Here is a 5,941-nt window from a genome sequence, read left to right as displayed (position 1 = left end):
AAGTAAAAAAAATTAAAACAGAGAAAAGCAGAAAAAATAATGTGCTTCCCAGCCCGCACATGGGCCAGCCCAAGAAGAAGAGGGGCGCGTGGGTGGATGGGGGTGGGGGGGGGGGGGGGGGGGGAGGTGTGCGCTCCCTGGGAACTGGTGAAGTCACGCCTAGTGCGCGAAACCCTTGCTCACAGGTGTCGGTGCCGGTGTTGAGGTCTGCCGCTAACTCGAGCATGTTTGCCGCGGCTGGGTACATCACGCGGTAGTCGGAGTGGTGCACATGGATATTCTTGTCCTTCTCCGAAGCCATGAGAGCGTCGATGCGCTTGCGGATGTCCAAGGCTACTGCACCACTCACCATGTTTATGAATTCAAAAAATGTTCATGAATTCAAAAAGTCGTTAGTGAATTAAAAGAATATACATGACATAATAAATGCTTGTGATTTTTTATAAAATAATGTTAACAAATTCATAGTAAATTTTGTGATAAAATAATGTTTATGAATTTGAAAAACAAAATCTTGCATCAAACAATGTTCAGAATATTCCAAAAATGTTTACGAATTAAAAAAATTGTTCCCAAGATTTAAAAATTTCATGGACTCAAAAAATGTTCTCCAATTCATAAAATGTTCAAAATTTCAAAAAAATGCTCATGCATGCAAAAAAAAAATAAAAACAAAAAAGCGTTCAAGAAATTTAAATATCATTCCCACATTTCAAAAAAATGTCTATTCAATAACAATTCGTGAATTTCAGAACATGTTCACAATTTGAGAAACATGTATCAAATATGTAAAAAATGTTAGCAAATTAGAAGAATATTAATGATTTCATAAAATGTTCACGAATAGGAATATTTTTAACTATTTAAAAAAAGTTCACTATGTCGAAAATCATTGACCATTTCAAAAAACAATTGACGAATTCAAAAGATCATCGCACAATGGAAAAAGAAAAATTGAAAATAGAAAATGAAAGAAAAAATGAAAAGAAGAAGCAAACATGAAAAAATGAAATAGAAAAGCAGAAATGAAAAAGGAAACGAAAAAGTAAAAGGAAAAGGAATATAGAAAAGAAAAAGATAAAATGAAAAGGATATAGAAAGTAAAAAAACAAAAAGAAAAAAGAATAAACCAGTTCAGGTGGAATTATCGAAAGACGGTGCAAGTTGGCCTCACTCGCCCTGGCGGCGAGCCCTAGGACCTCGGCACACACCTGGCCGTGTGGCACCCCTATGGCCTCTCTTGTTTGTTCCCAAAGCTTCCTTGTCCTTTGTTGCCCGAAAAAATTCATGTTAAATTTGCACTGTCCATCTTAGATATTGGTTTTCTGTGAAACCGAAAACACGCAAAAAGATTAACTGACACTGGGCGGTAGATTAATAGGTTAGTCCATAAAAATATATAAAAGGCTATAAAATGTATCAAAAATGATAATATAATAGAAAAAAACAATCAAAAATTAGACATAAGTTTGAAAAATATTTTAAACATCAAATAGTATGTGTGCAAAATTAGTAGAATCAATGTCATTTTGATGTTTGAAACAATTTTTATAAGTGATGGTATTTCAATACCAAATATTGACCACACACAGATTATCAATTTATTATTGAACCCACTATATCATGTAAGCCACATTGTGCCGAAATGCAGGCACACCAGAGCACGATAGTTGATAGCCTTGAGTTGCCTCATGTCCCCCCCCCCCCCCCCCCCCTAAAAACACATGTAAGACATATTTGACTCAGCAAAAATAGGTAAAGCAACATGCCATTGATTTAGTGACAACAAATCATAAACACACCTTACACTCTAGAGTTTTCTATTTACTTATACTTCACTCTAAACCTGATACTGCTATCAAAATATTTTCTTGTACCATACACATTACATATATCTACAGTTATATCTAAGGATATACATACATATACCCACTATATTCGTCCAACTTTTACAACTTAATCGTGAATACATGTGATTTTATATTATTTTTCTTGCATTTAATGCCATTGGTGGAAAATTTGTTTTAAGCGATAATGACTCAAAGAAAGTAACTATTATTACAAAATACAGATTAGTACAACGAATTTATGTTTCAAGATAGACATTAGAAGTTTATCTATCATTACATTTGAAAATATTATCACATAATTAAATATACTAGCTAAGTTATATGTGATATATTAGCTTTTAGTTTTATAAAAAAATTATATAAGTATAAAAGTTTGGTATAAATATTTAAACATGACTTGATTTACTAATTATGTTGATTTATTTAGCTAATATTTCACCTCAAGAACTATGCAGTTGGATTATCAAATCAATGGCAGAAACAATTTATGCTCGTGGTAAATACATTCTCTTCAAATATGATATTATCGATTGTGCGTTGTATTATCGGATGTTATTATATTCTATTCAAATGTGATATTATGTGATGTTTTAAAATGAAATATTTTTAACTAAGATTCCTAAATAGTTTTGAAATTCTATTTTTGTAAAATATATATCACTGACTAGCTTGTCTCACAATACCGCTCCAAATGCTTATCAGCCTATAATACTTACCAGAATGTTTTATGGGGCGGACTCTATATCTGTTCCATATCAGATTTGGAAACCCAACAGTTATTAAAAGAATCATGAAGTAGATGTCCTAATCTTATTTTTTTGTCTATAAATTGTATATTGGTTGCATGCAAATATAGGGTTTTAATCAGGCATATTGATGAATTTCACTTTTCATTGGGTGCTAAGCCTGATCATCACTGTTATCTTGGAGCTCTTGTGTTTGATGAAGATTGAAAGGTTGTTGGCGTATTATTTGATTGTGTCAAAAGTCTCCAATCTATCTAGGTCAATTATTTAAGGAAAATGTTATTGGTTATCATTCTAGAGACAAATGAGATATTGGATAAATCTACCCACCCATTATAAGTCTATCTCACATTTTCTCCTGAATTTTCATTATAAATGTCCGGTGCTTGGAGAATCATATTTTTGAGTGTATTATTATATAATAGGGATTGTATTTATTTCTCTCATTTATTTAAAAAGCAATTATTAGTTTTGAATATTCATTATCTTTGACCATTTTATAGCGAGTTGATAGAATAAAGCAATTATTAGTTTTGAATATTCATTATCTTTGACCATTTTATAGCGAGTTGATAGAATAATTTCTCATTACTAGGTCCACTCTCTTACTCCTTGAAGAATATCTGATTAATTATTCCTTTTGTGAGTTATTTATTTCAGGCCCCGAGGAGGAGGTTTTTGTGCCCCTATTATGCTTACAGAAAAAGGCACGAGAAGGCTATGGATTTCCTAGAGTGGGTACATTCGCTCCCTAGTCTTTCGGTGCAACACTGTGTGGCGTCGAGTTTTGGCTTTTGGCTGCTCGTGTAGTGTCGTCCTAAATAAATAGATGAGTTAGATGCATTATGGCCATTTGTGCTTTCGGTAAATAAATGAAGAAACCTACAGCAATATATTCCTCACTTTCGCAGCTGATTTGATTTGTTATGTGTGTACATATCCGGTCTTTGCTCTTCCAGCCAGCCGTCAAACAGATGGCGGAGGTAGACAGCTCTCACAACTTAGAGCCACATGCATTCTCATGACATCTACCAACAAGGTCGTTGCTTCTCTATTTCTGTTGTCGCAGCAGGGGAAGAAGGAAAAGGGGTTCAGCACGGGCCCTTGTTAAATTAGCATCAAGAACAACACTCAGGTTGGTTGGGTGTTCTTCATATGTTGAGATCTCGGCTTAGCACAGATTTCTGCAGTACTACTCACTGTATCTCCTCATATCTGTTTGAATTGAGTGCTTGCCAGAGTTTCTTGTCCTTGCGCTGGCCAGAAATCTAATCAACTCAGTTGCATGTTCAACTGTAGTTTCGTGGGCCTTTGGTAGTAATGTATTGTGTTCTGTTCTCTTAGTATGCCAAGTTAAGCGCACCATCGTGTAATATATATATGAGGAATTAACCATGCTCTGGAGTAATGCATTAAGTTCTGTACTCTTAGTATGCAACTTTAAGTGCACCATCGCCGTAATATATACGAGTAATTAACGACTGTGCTTTCGGCAGCCTTTTGTCAGATGCATTTGCCCTTTGGTATTCGCTTCCTACTGTAAAGTTAAATGAACCATCATTTAGATGTCTGATTATTAAGTGCCAACCATAGTTTCTGTGTAGCCTGTTGAAAATAATCTTGACGTGCGTGCGGCCGAGTCGTCGCGCGAGCCAGCAACTAGAGAACGTGGATATGTGGAGAAGTGGCGAATCCAGATCGTGCGGACGAGCGGGCGTGCTCATAATCAGGAGACTGGATCGCCAGGGAGGCTCCGCGAGAGCTACGTTTCAGTTAGTACGAAAGTGCTGTACGTTGAGGTTGTTAGGATAAGTTAGCCGGATGAGTTTGTTAGTGCATGCAATTAGGCCGGTTAGTGGGTGCCTGACTTTGTGGTGGCTGGGGCATGTGTGGGTGTGCGCACCTGGGTAGTATAAAACACCCCTGTACTGCTCGTTGGTCGCTGGTTCGTGCCAGGGTTTGAGCTCTAAGAAAGAAGCGCCCGTTCGTGCGGCGTGGCTCCGTTCATGCGGCAATGCCGTTCGTCGCCTGAAAAAACAGTGTATTGCTCTCCATCTTCTACCTCTGTCCGTGAGCGAGGGAGGGCGAGCTGGTCCGAGGTTTGTCCCAACACATAGCCTTCCATCAGTTGCCTTTGGTACTAGTGTTTCCCTCTTACTATGTTCTACTATACTTTGAGAAATTAGTGGCTGCACCCACTTTCGGTGCACCCACGGTGCACCAACGCAAGAAAACATATCAAAACATTTCAAAAAAAATATGAAACTTCGTGGAAATGATGATCAACAAATGTTATGAGGGCTTGCAAAATTTGATGGTCAAATAACATTCGAGAAGCGCTCTACAAAAAAGACAAAATTGCAAAATCTGCTCAAACAGTGCACGTACATTTTGACTAATTTTCAGTGATTTTGTCTTTTTTGTAGAGAGCTCCTCGAATGTTATTTGGCCACCAAATTTTTCAAGCCCCCACAACATTTGTTGATAATCATTTCCACGAAGTTTTAGATTTTTTCGAAATGTTTTGATATGTTTTTTTTTTGCGTGGGAAGTGGCAGAAGTTGTGGTTATAATAGCAATAATCAAATGTAACATGCAGACTGGACAACTCTGTGGCAGAGGAAGCTAAATAAAAATGTGGAAGATACTGATGTATACGAAGTAGATTTGATATGCAAGATGATGTATTTGTAGTACTCTGTTTGATACTGATTACTAAGGTTGAAAACTTGTGTAGTAAATTTTTGTTCAAGTTTGATGATGTTGTTAATAGTGCACTTCTATTGTTTTGACTTTCAACATTAATCTTATTATAATGTGCAATGTGTTTATGTATGTGGATTTGATCTCTGGAATGTCCTTGTGAACTACAAAACATACTTTTATTTTTGTCTGAATGAAGTGGAGACGTGTCTCTTCCTCACTTCCTTACGTGGGAAACTTTAAACCATGACCGACCTATATTTAGCGAATGCAAAATGATAGCTATGCGCTCTAGCATACTATATTAGGCCCGCTATTTTTGTACTACCAAATGTGTTACTAGGGTGATTGAAATTGTGTTGCTACAGCTAGAATAATATGTTACCAATTATGTTACGAGAGTTAGAAAAAAGTGTTACTTTTACTGTTACTATATCTATGAAAATATGTTACGACATGTGTTGCTATAGTTATAAAAACATGTTACTGGTGCATTTAGTAACACAAATGATACATGTTACTATAGCATAATTGTAACACAATTTTTGGCGTATTGGAACAATTATCATGTGTGACAATGGATACATCTAGTAACATGGCCTAACGTAACACATCTCAAAATGTGTTACTCTATGGCACAGT

This window comes from Triticum urartu, chromosome 3A, assembly GCF_056163025.1.
Source record: "Triticum urartu cultivar PI428250 chromosome 3A, HENAU_Tu73, whole genome shotgun sequence".
NCBI classification, from domain to species: Eukaryota; Viridiplantae; Streptophyta; class Magnoliopsida; order Poales; family Poaceae; genus Triticum; species Triticum urartu.
This window is presented reverse-complemented; position numbering follows the sequence as displayed.